This window comes from Schistocerca americana, chromosome 11 (genome assembly GCF_021461395.2).
Source record: "Schistocerca americana isolate TAMUIC-IGC-003095 chromosome 11, iqSchAmer2.1, whole genome shotgun sequence".
Taxonomy (NCBI): domain Eukaryota; kingdom Metazoa; phylum Arthropoda; class Insecta; order Orthoptera; family Acrididae; genus Schistocerca; species Schistocerca americana.
The window spans coordinates 112,938,456-112,954,210 of NC_060129.1; the positions used below are offsets into that span (position 1 = coordinate 112,938,456).

A 15,755-nucleotide genomic window follows, 5' to 3' on the forward strand; every position below is an offset into this window, starting at 1 on the left:
TGAGCTAGCTTGCAATCCGATCTGTAAGAGTGGTGGGGAGCAGTAACCTAATGAACTGCCTTGCAATCTGATCCCCGAGAGAGGTGGGGAGCAGTGAGCTAGCATGCAATCCAATCCATAAGAGTGGTGGGGAGCAGTGACCTAGTGAGCTACCTTGCAATCTGATCCCTGAGAGTGGTGGTGAGCAATGAGCTAGCTTGCAGTCTCACCCAAAACAGTGGTGGGGAGCAGTTACCTAGTGAGCCACCTTTCAATCTGATCCCTGGGAGTGGTGGGGAGCAGTGAGCTAGCTTGCAATCCGCTCCTTAAGAGTAGTGGGAAGCAGTGACCTAGTGAGCTAGCTTGCAATCTGATCCCTGAGACAGGTGGGGAGCAGTGAGCTAGCTTGCAATCTGACCCCTGAGAGAGGTGGGGAGCAGTGAGCTAGCTTGCAATCTGATCCCTGAGAGAGGTGGGGGGCAGTGAGCTAACTTGCAATCTGATCCCTGAGAGAGGTAGGGACTAGTGACCTAGCTCGCAATCTGGTCCATAAGAGTGGTGGGGAGCAGTGACCTAGTGAGCTGCCTTGTAATCTGATCCCTGAGAGTGGTGGGGAGCAGTGAGCTAGCTTGCAATCCGATCCATATGAGTGGTGGGGAGCAGTGACCTAGTGAGCTACCTTGCAATCTGATCCCTGAGAGAGGTGGGGACTAGTGAGCTAGCTTGCAATCTGATCCATAAGAGTGGTGGGGAGCAGTGACCTAGTGAGCTACCTTCCAATCTGATCCCTGAGAGTGGTGGGTACCAGTGAGGTAGCTTGCAATCCAATCCATAAGAGTGGTGGGGAGCAGTGACCTAGTGAGCTACCTTGCAATCTGATCCCTGAGAGTGGTGGTGAGCAATGAGCTAGTTTGCAATCTGACCCAAAAGAGTGGTGGGGAGCAGTTACCTAGTGAGCCACCTTTCAATCTGATCCCTGGGAGTGGTGGGTAGCAGTCAGCTAGCTTGCAATCCGCTCCGTAAGAGTAGTGGGAAGCAGTGACCTAGTGAGCTACCTGAGAGTGGTCGGGAGCAGTGAGCTAGCTTGCAATCTGATCCATAAGAGTGGTGGGGAGCAGTGACCTAGTGAGCTACCTGAGAGTGGTGGGGAGCAGTGAGCTAGCTTGCAATCCGATCCATATGAGTGGTGGGGAGCAGTTACCTAGTGAGCCACCTTTCAATTGATCCCTGGGAGTGGTGGGGAGCAGTGAGCTAGCTTGCAATCTGATCCCTGGGAGTGGTGGGGAGCAGTGAGCTAGCTTGCAATCTGATCCATAAGAGTGGTGGGGAGCGGTGACTAGTGAGCTACCTTGCAATCTGATCCCTGAGAGTGGTGGTGAGCAATGAGCTAGCTTGCAATCTGACCCAAAAGAGTGGTGGGGAGCAGTTACCTAGTGAGCCACCTTTCAATCTGATCCCTGGGAGTGGTGGGGAGCAGTGAGCTAGCTTGCAATCCGCTCCTTAAGAGTAGTGGGAAGCAGTGACCTAGTGAGCTACCTTGCAATCTGATCCCTGAGAGAGGTGGGGAGCAGTGAGCTAGCTTGCAATCTGATCCCTGAGAGAGGTGGGGACCAGTGAGCTAGCTTGCAATCCGATCCCTGAGAGAGGTGGGGAGCAGTGAGCTAGCTTGCAATCCGATCCCTGAGAGAGGTGGGGAGCAGTGACCTAGTGAGCTACCTTGCAATCTGATCCCTGAGAGTGGTGGGGAGCGGTGAGCTAACTTGCAATCTGATCCCTGAGAGAGGTGGGGAGCAGTGAGCTAGCTTGCAATCTGATCCCTGAGAGAGGTGGGGAGCAGTGAGCTAGCTTGCAATCCGATCCATATGAGTGGTGGGGAGCAGTTACCTAGTGAGCCACCTTTCAATCTGATCCCTGGGAGTGGTGGGTAGCAGTCAGCTAGCTTGCAATACGCTCCTTAAGAGTAGTGGGAAGCAGTGACCTAGTGAGCTACCTGAGAGTGGTGGGGAGCAGTGAGCTAGCTTGCAATCCGATCCATATGAGTGGTGGGGAGCAGTTACCTAGTGAGCCACCTTTCAATCTGATCCCTGGGAGTGGTGGGGACCAGTGAGCTAGCTTGCAATCTGATCCATAAGAGTGGTGGGGAGCGGTGACTAGTGAGCTACCTTGTAATCTGATCCCTGAGAGTGGTGGTGAGCAATGAGCTAGCATGCAATCTGACCCAAAAGAGTGGTGGGGAGCAGTTACCTAGTGAGCCACCTTTCAATCTGATCCCTGGGAGTGGTGGGGAGCAGTGAGCTAGCTTGCAATCCGCTCCTTAAGAGTAGTGGGAAGCAGTGACCTAGTGAGCTACCTTGCAATCTGATCCCTCAGAGAGGTGGGGAGCAGTGAGCTAGCTTGCAATCTGATCCCTGAGAGAGGTGGGGAGCAGTGAGCTAGCTTGCAATCTGATCCCTGAGAGAGGTGGGGAGCAGTGAGCTAGCTTGCAATCTGATCCCTGAGAGAGGTGGGGAGCAGTGAGCTAGCTTGCAATCCGATCCATATGAGTGGTGGGGAGCAGTTACCTAGTGAGCCACCTTTCAATCTGATCCCTGGGAGTGGTGGGTAGCAGTCAGCTAGCTTGCAATACGCTCCTTAAGAGTAGTGGGAAGCAGTGACCTAGTGAGCTACCTGAGAGTGGTCGGGAGCAGTGAGCTAGCTTGCAATCTGATCCATAAGAGTGGTGGGGAGCAGTGACCTAGTGAGCTACCTGAGAGTGGTGGGGAGCAGTGAGCTAGCTTGCAATCCGATCCATATGAGTGGTGGGGAGCAGTTACCTAGTGAGCCACCTTTCAATCTGATCCCTGGGAGTGGTGGGGACCAGTGAGCTAGCTTGCAATCTGATCCATAAGAGTGGTGGGGAGCGGTGACTAGTGAGCTACCTTGCAATCTGATCCATAAGAGTGGTGGGGAGCAGTGACCTAGTTAGCCACCTTGCAATCTGATCCCTGAGAGTGGTGGTGAGCAATGAGCTAGCATGCAATCTGACCCAAAAGAGTGGTGGGGAGCAGTTACCTAGTGAGCCACCTTTCAATCTGATCCCTGGGAGTGGTGGGGAGCAGTGAGCTAGCTTGCAATCCGCTCCTTAAGAGTAGTGGGAAGCAGTGACCTAGTGAGCTACCTTGCAATCTGATCCCTGAGAGAGGTGGGGAGCAGTGAGCTAGCTTGCAATCTGATCCCTGAGAGAGGTGGGGAGCAGTGAGCTAGCTTGCAATCTGATCCCTGAGAGAGGTGGGGAGCAGTGAGCTAGCTTGCAATCCGATCCCTGAGAGAGGTGGGGAGCAGTGACCTAGTGAGCTACCTTGCAATCTGATCCCTGAGAGTGGTGGGGAGCGGTGAGCTAACTTGCAATCTGATCCCTGAGAGAGGTGGGGAGCAGTGAGCTAGCTTGCAATCTGATCCATAAGAGTGGTGGGGAGCGGTGACAAGTGAGCTACCTTGTAATCTGATCCCTGAGAGTGGTGGGGAGCAGTGAGCTAGCTTGCAATCTGATCCATAAGAGTGGTGGGGAGCAGTGACCTAGTGAGCCACCTTGCAATCTGATCCCTGAGAGTGGTGGTGAGCAATGAGCTAGCTTGCAATCTGATCCCTGAGAGAGGTGGGGAGCAGTGAGCTAGCTTGCAATCTGATCCCTGAGAGAGGTGGGGAGCAGTGAGCTAGCTTGCAATCTGATCCCTGATAGAGGTGGGGAGCAGTGAGCTAGCTTGCAATCTGATCCCTGAGAGAGGTGGGGAGCAGTGAGCTAGCTTGCAATCTGATCCCTGAGAGAGGTGGGGAGCAGTGAGCTAGCTTGCAATCCGATCCATAAGAGTGGTGGGGAGCAGTGACCTAGTGAGCTACCTTGCAATCTGATCCCTGAGAGTGGTGGGGAGCGGTGAGCTAACTTGCAATCTGATCCCTGAGAGAGGTGGGGAGCAGTGAGCTAGCTTGCAATCTGATCCATAAGAGTGGTGGGGAGCAGTGACCTAGTGAGCTACCTGAGAGTGGTGGGGAGCAGTGAGCTAGCTTGCAATCCGATCCATATGAGTGGTGGGGAGCAGTGACCCAGTGAGCTACCTTGCAATCTGATCCCTGAGAGTGGTGGGGACCAGTGAGGTAGCTTGCAATCCAATCCATAAGAGTGGTGGGGAGCAGTGACCTAGTGAGCTACCTTGCAATCTGATCCCTGAGAGAGGTGGGGAGCAGTGAGCTAGCTTGCAATCTGATCCCTGAGAGAGGTGGGGACCAGTGAGCTAGCTTGCAATCCGATCCATAAGAGTGGTGGGGAGCAGTGACCAAGTGAGCTACCTTGCAATCTGATCCCTGAGAGAGGTGGGGAGCAGTGAGCTACCTTGCAATCTGATCCCTGAGAGAGGTGGGGAGCAGTGAACTAGCTTGCAATCTGATCCCTGAGAGAGGTGGGGAGCAGTGAGCTACCTTGCAATCTGATCCCTGAGAGAGGTGGGGAGCAGTGAGCTAGCTTGCAATCTGATCCCTGAGAGAGGTGGGGAGCAGTGAGCTAGCTTGCAATCCGATCCATATGAGTGTTGGGGAGCAGTGACCTAGTGAGCTACCTTGCAATCTGATCCCTGAGAGTGGTGGGGACCAGTGAGGTAGCTTGCAATCCAATCCATAAGAGTGGTGGGGAGCAGTGACCTAGTGAGCTACCTTGCAATCTGATCCCTGAGAGAGGTGGGGAGCAGTGAGCTAGCTTGCAATCTGATCCCTTAGAGAGGTGGGGACCAGTGAGCTAGCTTGCAATCTGATCCATAAGAGTGGTGGGGAGCAGTGACCTAGTGAGCTACCTGAGAATGGTGGGGAGCAGTGAGCTAGCTTGCAGTCTGATCCATAAGAGTGGTGGGGAGCAGTGACTTAGTGAGCTACCTTGCAATCTGATCCCTGAGAGTGGTGGGGAGCAGTGAGCTAGCTTGCTATCTGATCCATAAGAGTGGTGGGGAGCAGTGACCTAGTGAGTTACCTTGCAATCTGATCCCTGAGAGTGGTGGGGAGCAGTGAGCTAGTGAGACAGCCTACGATCCGATTGGTGAGAGTGATGGGGAGCGCCGAGCTGTGGGGGAGGGGAGTGAAGCCTCACTGTGCAGTGGCTGAAGGCTGCAGCTTTTACGATCACTGGCAAAAGATTCCGAGTGTCATGCTAAGTCAAAGGATGAGAAACAGCTCACTCAAAAGTATGTAAACGTTTATTGAGCTTCTGAAATTTGAGATATTCTTTTGAAATCGAGAGCAGAAACATGATGCCGGAAGTGTTTTCTGCCTTAATGTATTGTACTGGAGAGCTCGTGTATCGTTTGAGCACGGTCAGCGCAGTGGATTGGGAAACAAAGAGGCGCAAGTTTGATTCCCTGCTGGATCGAAGATTTTTTCCCCACATAGAGAGTGATTGTTGTGTTGTGCTTGCTTTCATATCGTCACAATTAGCATGTCTATTGAGATGGCTGAATGGGTAGAGCCCAACAGACAATAAATTGAAAAAAAAATTTTTGTACTTTCTTTGTTTTCTGTTGTCATGTATTACCTTCTGCTTTTCCTGAAGACAGGAGAGGACCAGGAAGTAAGTGATCCAAGTGGAACTGAGCTGGACATATCAGTTGTTTTAAAACAAAACACTGTAAATCTTTCTAAACAGTAGATGATCCAATGTTGAAATTTTTGAAGCCACTCCTGTCATTAAGATAATTCCGTCTCCTCTTCTTGCTAATCATGTAAAACAAATAACATTAAATTATTTGTGAAAGAGAGAGGGGAATTATAGAATTTGATTGAATTATGTTACATTTGCTTCTAGACTTACATTTGCTTCTAGACCCACAAAATGCATTAATTCTGGTCCACATCTAAACTGATTGAAGTTACTGAACAACTTACTCATCTCACTTTATCACACACTAATATTAAAAAATACAAATGGAAAAAACAAACAATTAGGTCCCCACTGTATAAACGATAATCTGGAATGATTTTGTGAATATTACGAGGAGGTGCGTGGCTGATGAGACTGCACACGTGTGATGGAAGATGATGGCTGCTACCAGGCAGGGCTGGTCCGAGCAGTAGCAGCAGTGACTCCAGCCGACGGTCACCTACACCCACAACCCAAGTGCTGAGCAACCTTCTGCAACCTCCCTTCAGTCATACCAGCAAAGTGCGCCACAGGAGGAGTATACCCAAGTCTAACCTCTGCCCTGCAATTCTGCAAAAATTTCAACTTGGTCTGTCCTTATGTTTTATTCGGCATTTCAGGTTCTTTGTCTGGCCAATCAAATTATTAGTTAGCAATTCGTGTCACTCTTGAGTCACACCCTCATTTCCACTCCTAAAAATTGTACATCTGACAAAAGAAGTTTCTTCCATAAACATTCCAGAAAAATAGTTCACTAACAGTTCCCTCAGGTCTCTGCAAACTCTATTAGTTGGGTCTAATGTTTCTGGCTTAAGTCCTGCTTGTTGTCCGCTATCACTGACCTGAACAAGCCTCGGTCCAGTCTCTTGGAGCCACAACTACAACAATTTTCCTGGAGGCACACAATAAAAACTCCCACAAAAAGGAACACAATACACAGTGACATTACACACATAAACTCACACATGGAGTAACAAACATTCTAGCGAAACAAGGCCTCTATGAAGAATAACAAACAATAAATACCATAATTCGAAACAGAACAATGACATGAAAACTATCAGAAGAAATATTTACGATAATGCAAGAGGATTATAGTACCCAAAATGGCATAGCAGACAGTAAACCACTTGCAAATACCAAACATATATAAGCAACAACTCATTAAATTTGGCCACAGACAGGAAATAATTATTAACACACAGTCAAAAATAGTCACCGACCACAAACAACATATAAATGCATAACAAAGCTGACAATAGTAGGAAATAAAGATGCTTATACAGCTCATGTGGTGTGCAAACAAGTGACTGCAGCATTGGAAAACGAAAAAAATCTTTGCCAACAAAATATTGAGAACACACATAGTGTGTCATAAGCACTTAGTGCAAGTAATAACAACAATATTATGAACAGGACAGATCGCTACTTACCATATAGAGGTAACTCTGAGTTGCAGATAGGCGGAACAAAAAGACAGCAGTACATTTACGCTTTTGGCCAAAAAGATGAAGGCCTTTTGGCCAGACAGTTAAATATATAGCGGTCATTTCACTGTGCCTGCTTGCAAATCACTGCCTCCTCTATATGGTAAGCAGCAATGTGTCCTCTCTGTAATACTGTTGTTATTCCATCCTGGACTTCCCACTATTTGTAAGTAATAAAAAATATATTAAGCAAAGCAGACCATGCCATGCTGACAAACAGAAGCATATAAAACAAATTTTGTGTGATGTAACTAACTGGGGATGGTGTTTTACTATTTCTTGTTTGTCTGAACCTGCACATAACTTCCATAATTCAGTTTAGCAACAGCTTGATTTATAATTAAAATTAAAATACAAAATTAGATAACTGCCAATGAAATAAAACTATGGTTTCTAGTATAAACCAGCCCAGTGAAGAATAATTACTTCTTCAAAGAAATTTGAAGGAGCTGTGGATGCAAGAAGCAAACTAGCACAGGCAAGAGGGCGCTTCTGGCCAAAAGAAGTCTACTGGTATCAAACACAGGCCATAATTTGAGGAAGAAATCTCTGGGAATGGAAGCCTGAAGTGCAGTATTATACGGGTGTGAATCTTGGGACTAAGGGAAGAGGACTAAAGCATTTTAGATGTGGTGTTACAGTAGGATGTTGAAAATTGGCTGGACTGAAATGATAAGAAAAGAAGCTGTCCTCCACAGAACTGGTGGAGAAAGAATCATATGAAAAAACCAAGAAGAACGGACAGGATGATAGGGCATGCGTCAAGATATCAGCTAATAGCCTCTGTGATACTAGAAGGAGTTGCAGAGAGTAAAAACTGTAGGCAAACACACATTGAAATACATCCCACAAATAATTGAAGATGTTGAGTATAAGTCTACTCTGAGATGAAGACAGGTTGACTCAAGAAAGGAAGTTGTTGCAGAGTGAATCAAAGCAGTCAGCTCTCCAACGTGGAACAGAGCATAAAAAAGACTGCTGTCGTTGTCTTCAGTCCGAAGGCTGGGGCTGGTTTGATGCAGCTCTCCGTATTAATCTATCTTGTGCAAGTCCCTTCATCTCTGGATAGCTACTGCAGCCTACACCCACTCGAACCTGCTTACTGTATTCAACCCTTGCTCTCCCTCTACAGCGTTTACCCCCCCCCCCCCCCCCCCCCGAACTTTCCTCCATTACTAAACTGGTGATTCCTCGATGCCTCTTGTTGTGTCCTATCAATAGACCCCTTCTTTTAATCAAATTGTGACATAAATTCCTTTTATGCTCAAAAAAACAACCTACAAAGAGAAAACCATACCCAGTGACATTAAAACCATCACTGTCAGCACCCCCAAAATGCAACGGCATTAGATAGTACGAGGGTTGACTGAAAAGTAATGCCTCCACCTTTGTAACTCTTCAACAGTTGGCAGCATTGGTATGCGGCAGGTACTGGTTTGTTCCGAAGCCTCTTTTCTACAGCTCCAGTCAGCGGGAAGCCTTAGCATTGAACAGTTGTGTTGTTACAATGTAAAGTATGGAACCCTGCAGAAACGGTTGGTCAGTGCGATTTAAGAAACGTGCAGTCATTGAATTCTTGACAGCAGAGGGTGTCACCCCAAAAAAGATTCATCAGAGAATGAAAGCAGTTTATGATGATTGTGTCAATGTGAGTACTGCGCCTCATTGGGCGAGTAAGTTCAAAGATGATGAGGCGGTAACATCTGACCTGCATGACAAACAAGGAGTTGGATGTCGTGTGACAGCAACCACCGAGTTTCACTAGCAAAATGTTGACAGACTGATTCAATACGATCGTCGTATCACTCAGAAATTGCAAGCACAATCAGCATTTCACAAGAACGTGTGGGTCAGATTATTGCTTTGCTTGGCTATCGGAAGATCTGTGCACGATGGGTAGCCCGGATGCTGACTCCTGAAATGAAAGCGCACAGACTTGAAATTTGCCAGGAATTCCTGTCGCATTACGAGAATGAAGGTTATGCCTTTCTCCATTCAATTGTGACAGGACACAAAATGTGGGTATCCCATTACAGCCCGGAGACAAAACATCAGTCTACGGAATACCGACAAAAAGACTCGCTCCAGAAAAAGAAATTCAAGACGCACCGCGACCAGAGTGTTCTGGAACGCAGATGGTGTTACCCGTGTCGATTTCCTCGATCGTGGAACAACAATAAATTCAGAGTGTTACATCACAACGCTGCAAACTCTGAAATTACAGCTAACAAGGGTCCAAAAGGAAAAGGGAAATGTTTTCCTGCAGCATGACAATGCCAAACTACACACTTAACGTGCGACCACAGCAGAACTTCAGAGACTGAATCTCACCACCGTACGGCATCCTCCACACAGTCCAGATTTAGCACTGTTGACTTCTATCTGTTCCCGATAATGAAAGATGATCTGTGGGGACACTGTTATACTTCTGATGAAGACACTGAGAGAACTGTGAGACTGTGGTTGAGGAAACAGAGTGTCAACTTCTTCCGTGACGGCTTCAGAAAACTTGTTCGTCGTTGGCAGAAATGTATCCAATTGGCTGGCGATTATATGGCAAAGTGAATATTGGTAATTAAAGATCACATTCTAAGGATTATTTCTGTGTTTGATTTATTAAAATATTCCTGTCCAAATCCAATTAATGAAGGTGGAAGCATTACTTTTCATTCAACCCTCGTAACTGAGTTGTTGCTATAAAACTATGCAGGCTTATGAGGCCACTGTCACTGATGGTAAATCATCTGAGTTGTTAGGCCGTGTCACCCTCCTCTTCGAGCTCCTTCACTGCTCAGCATTTTGATACCTCTGGCATCGGCTTTAACATTCCACTCGTGTACCTGGACGGCTGAACACTGTCGAAAGGCTTTTGTGTTCACTTACAAAAGGGTATTTTCATACATTTTTCCAGAGAACAGCAGTTACTGTGTAAAAATCTTCAGGCTACTGTTGGTCACTTTATAAATAGTGAAAGCAGATGCTGAAAGAGAGGGGCAGTCCAAAATGTTATTGGTGCTGTGGCACCTTGATTGTTTTCTGGTGGCCTCACTATCTGTACCTGTGTGTTTACTCCGGTGACAGCAGATAGCTACGGAGACGGATGCCTGTAGCCATTGTCTCTACTGTAACTGTACACTTTTTTAAATATTTTGACTGCTTCACAGAATTTCCTTCTATAAATATTACTGTCTCTGCCTATCACACAGAAGTTCTTAAAATGCATAACCTGCTCACATTCTTCATGGTGCTCTGGTATGACTTCCTTTTTATGTGTGTGGCATTTGTGCCCTTTAATGTGTTAATTTATTGCCCTTCCAATTTCGCTGTAATGTAATTTTCCACAACCACACAAAACTTTATATACAATATGTGATCAGAAGTATCTGTAGACCTGGCTGAAAATGACTTACAAGTTCGTGGTGCCCTCCATCGGTAATGCTGGAATTCAATATGGTGTCGGCCCACCCTTAGCCTTGATGACAGCTTGCACTCTCGCAAGCATATGTTCAATCAGGTGCTGCAGGGTTTCTTGGGTAATGGTAGCCCATTCTTCACAGAGTGCTGCACTGAGGAGAGGTATCGATGTCAGTCGGTGAGGCCCGGCATGAAGTCGACATTACAAAACATCCCCAAAGTGTTCTATAGGATTCAGGTCAGGACTCTGTGCAGGCCAGTCCATTACAGGGATGTTACTGTCACGTTAACAGTCCGGCACAGGCCGTGCATTATGAACAGTCGCTCGATCGTGTTGAAAGATGCAATCGCCATCCCCGAATTGCTCTTCAACAGTGGAAAGCAAGAAAGTGCTTAAAACATCGATGTAGGCCTGTGCTGTGATAGTTCCATGCAAAACAACAAGGGGTGCAAGCCCCTTTCGTGGAAAACACGACCACACCATAACACCACTGTCTCTGAATTTTACTGGCGTTCACTGGGCATTCGCCATACCCACATCCTGCCATCGGATCGCCACATTGTATACCATGATTCATCACTCCACACAATGTTCTTCCACTGTTCAATCGTCTGATGTTTACGCTCCTTACACCAAGCGAGACACCCTTTGGCATTTACTGGTGTGATGTGTGGCTCATGAGCAGCCACTCAACCATGAAATCCAAGTTTTCTCACCTCCTGCCTAACTGTCATAGTACTTGCAGTGGATCCTGATGCAGTTTGGACTTCCTGTGTGACGGTCTGGATAGATGCCTGCCTATTACACATTATGACCCTCTTCAACTATCGGCAGTCTGTCAGTCAACCGATGAGGTCGGCATGTACACTTTTGTGCTGTATGTGTCCCTTCACATTTCCACTTCCCTATCACATTGGAAGCAGTGGACCTAGGGATGTTTAGGCGTGTGGAAATCTCACGTACAAATGTATGACGCAAGTGACACCCAATCACCTGACCACATTCGAAGTCCGTCACTTGCGCAGAGCATCCCATTCTGTTCTCCCACGATGTCTAATGACTACTGAGGTCGCTGATATGGAGTACCGGGCAGTAGGTGGTAGCACAATGCATCTTACACGAACAATGAGTGTTTTTGGAGGTGTCCAGATACTTTTGATCACATAGTGTACTTCCGCAGTGTGGAGGTGGCCAGCAGCGTCTGTTGTAAGTCAGAAGAATACTTTTTATCTTGTACCGCTCTTCCAGAGAATTCTGAATATGCGGCTGGCTACTCTAACGACAAATGGTAACCTTACAGACTGTATGGGAAGGGCCTCGTTGTTCTTGTTGGATATTGAGGAAGTAAACATCCAGCCACAGTGATCAATGAACATCAACACCCAAGGTGGCACAAATATAGCTTTTGGAGTGCTCCTCTGTTTTGGTATCTGCTTTGAATATTTATCCAATGAAGGCAGCTCACTAAGAGCAGCCTTGAGACTTTTTACTTATCTGGAAAAGCCCAAGAAAGTAACCTTTGTACACACTGACAGAAAAAAAAATCACAATACCGATAAGGAGTTGTGCGACATAAACGAAAGTTGGTATGTATGTTTTTACACCTGAAAGACAAATTCCACACCAGTTGCATGAAAGTGCCAGCAGTGGCACCACTATGAGGACGCAAATCGGATTTGCTTTAAATACATGCTGTAATGGTCAGGAGTTTTAGTCACCTTTGACACTGGATGTTGCTCAAAAATGTCTTTAAGATGATGAGGTTGTGTAACAGGGTTATGAGGAGGTAGATGTTCTTACTGCAATATCTTAAGACTTGGAAGAAATGCAGCCACTGTACACGAATGCCGGCAGCAGTGGCCGAGAGAATGTACGGTCAAAAGAAGATCACTTGGCACTACCGAGAGGGAAGAGCGTTCGTGTTTGGTGTATTGTTCCGGCGCACCATATTGCCACTGAAACCGCAATTTGAGCACCAGCTGGCACAGTGGAACAGCGAACTGCTACAAATCTGTTACTTCAGGGAAATCTCCGAGCCAGGCACCCTGCAGTACGCTTTCCACTGATCCAAACCATTGCTATTTGCAACTTCGGTGGTGTCAACTGAGAGCCCACTAGAGGGAAGGGTGGTGGTCTGTCGTGTTTTCTGATAAAAGCTGCATCTACCTCGGTGTCAGTGACGGTCGTGCGTTCGTTAGGAGCAGGCCAGTCGAGAGCCTGTGACAGTCTGCATGCTAGATACACTGGACCTACATGTGGAGCACTATCGTGGTTATCCCACACACCCTGGCTACAAATCTGTACATCAATCTGGCAATTTGACCTGTTATGCAGTCACTCACGAACAGTATTCCAGTGAGTGTTTTCCAGTAGGATCACACTCGGCCACATACTGCTGTTGTAACCCAATATTCCCTGCAGAGTATCGACACGTCGCTTCGGCCTGTTTGATCGCCAGATCGGTGTCCGATCCATCACATACGGGGCACCATCGGAGGACAACTCCGATGTCACTGACGACCGGAATTAACCGTCCCTGTATTGACTGAGCACGGCACAGAACTCTATCCCACAAACTGACATCTGGCAACTGTACACCACGACGCGTGCACGTTTGCGTGCCTGCCTTTAACGTTCTGGCAGATACACTGGTTATTAATGCACCAGCATTTCACATTTGCAGTGGCATATCTCGCATTTACATTAACTTGTAACCTTGAAATGTTAGAAATGGAAGGAAAATCAGCATTGGCCGTATTTTGATGTTTTATTGTCAGCAAAATAGATTTTCGGTCACTTAGTGACCATCCTCAGTGCTGTAATATACAATTAAAATTGGTAAGCACTGGTGTCAAGCTATAACCACAATCTTAGTGTGATCACATATGATTTGATGAGTTTATGTGATCGCTCTAAGCTTGTGGTTATAGCTTGATACCAGTGCCTACCAATTGTAATTGTATATTACAGCATTGAGGATGGTCACTAAGTGACCGAAAATTGATTTTGCTGACAATAAAACAACAGACTACGGCCAATGCTGATTTTCCTTCCAATTCTATCCACTATTTGGTCGTGGTGCACACGACACGCCAAGGAGTCGCCAATCAATACAATCTTGCTTTTGATAGTGTTCAGCCATCCAGGCACAGCAAAGGAATCCAGCAGCTGATCTCACCGCACGGAAAAGTTAAGCACAGAAAAAGTTTTAAGACGAATATGATTCTGCCAAACTACTTGGAACGTTTTATCATCAGTGAGTAACTGCTTCTCGGCCTCTCTCATCACTTCAAAAAGAAATTCTTTCTGAGAATGGTTCTATTAATCAAGTAAATAATGTAAGAAAGCACATACCTCAAGGTGCGGACTGACGAGATTCGGGCAGCAGTTTAGGAAGCCGGTGGCGCCCGAGGATTACAATGCATGCACAAGAGCAGCCGCACAGTTGCAACGTACTTGGACTTTTTCTCAGCTTCAATTGTAAGGCTGCTCTCCCGCATAACATGACGGACGAGACAGCTCCAGTTTAGAGGAAGTTCCTCGGAGCCAGTTCTCAGTGCTGTGCTGACGAACACGTGCTGCAAGTGTACAGTGCGAGGCAGTGCTTGCCAAAAAAAAATTAATGAATTGACTCTGTCTGAAATGTTAAACATACAATGACAACACAAAACAGAGGAGACTACAATGATGACAGTCACAGCTGGGGTTCACTTCTGTTAAAGCAATAGGACCAAGAGGATGTGATCAAAGCATAAAACTGTTTGCTAGCTTTTCGATTCCATCTGTGGGAGGCGAAATACTGACAATTGGAATAATTTCCAAGAATGTTTGTCTATCGAAGCTGCAGGTTCCTAACGATAGATATCGAACGTGCGACTGTAAATCGATCCTGCGACTGTGGTGGCGGGCATTATGAGCAGTGTTTACAGTGGTCACCACAGCAATCACAAAAGAGAGTGTTGACTAAAATACTTTTAATTATGAAAGAAATTACTTACCTTACTCATCCTCGACAGTGTCGTCACGAGAAAGTCCATTTGATGTGTATGCCGCGGGAAGCATTCCCATTTTGCCCTAATCTCGATTAGATTGCCTGTGTCACGCAAAAATATGTGTAAAGTGTCACATGCGTCAACTTTTCCTTGCAATCGCAACTTATGGAAATACAGATATTGAAACAAGTGGAGTTGCTCTCTTCCTCCTGGACGCCCTTCTCTTTTAATAGACGATTTCACCGATTTCCTCAGCCGCTCCATGTCCTGGGTGTGCACACTGGGATCATCGGAAGACACAAACTTTACACAATGGTTCAAAAACTCGTGGTTGAATCCTTCTGCTTTCAGAGTCTTGTAGGACAAACTCATCTATAATCACCGGGCAGTATAAAGTGCTTTATCAAACTGGCCAAATTCACCTTGTCTCTGGAAAACACTCTTGCCACACAGCACTTCTGGTACTCTCGTCCTATAGCACCGAAAGGTCATCCTCTCTGGCTTTTCCTTCTTGCTATGTGTGACTAGTCCACTTCAACAACTTTATTTGGTCCACCGATCAGTACTCTGTCGTTCATCACTACTACACAACACACTTCTCTGCAAAAATCCGAAATAGACGCACACATTATTGGCAGATAAGTCATTTTCCGATGCTGTTGCTCGCAGGGTGTGGTCTCTAATCCAGCAAGATACAAGAATTATGCTGTTCTGGATTGATATTCTTGAATAGTCAAACCATGTATTCTTCCAGATAGCCACTTATTTACCACAGTTTCTGCAATGAAATTGTAGAAGTATTTCACAATTAGAGCTCTTCTTACAAACTTTTATAGTCTTCGCCTCACTGCAGTCTACACAGCCCCTCCTTCCCTCATCCGGTCTTAGTCCATATTTCCGACAAAAATTAAACAATTACATAAGCATGGAAATAGATTCTCTGACGTGAGGCAATTGGCCGAAGAAAAGTCTATTGCCACAGACATCCCAACTCACTACCGACATAAATCATTAGGTTTCCCTAGCAACTCAAATAATTTATCGTAATGCCACCACCACAGTCGCACGATCGATTTAGAATTGCACGTTCGATATCTTTCGTTTGGAGCCCGCGGTCATGATAGGCAAACATTCTTGGAAATTACCGGCAATTGCACGGAAAGGCGGGGGCCAAAATTTATAGTGACAGTATGACCACAGTTCATCATTTCGTGCCAAATTCGTTT

At 46.5% G+C, this 15,755-nt stretch overlaps 1 long non-coding RNA gene across 4 annotated transcripts in view; it reads right to left on the bottom strand.

Annotated features, from left to right (window-relative positions):
- The window catches only part of LOC124553630, a 49,382-nt gene that overhangs the window by 16,812 nt on the left and 16,815 nt on the right, over positions 1-15,755 (bottom strand). For 3 of the 4 annotated variants that reach the window (XR_006968089.1, XR_006968087.1, XR_006968090.1), the window contains exons 2-3: positions 13,892-14,115; positions 5,531-5,709 (exon numbers count right to left, since the gene is read on the bottom strand). This is a non-coding gene — a long non-coding RNA (uncharacterized LOC124553630). Of the gene's footprint in view, positions 1-5,530; positions 5,710-5,948; positions 6,096-13,891; positions 14,116-15,755 lie in introns of all 4 variants that reach the window. The other variant, XR_006968088.1, reaches the window with a different exon arrangement.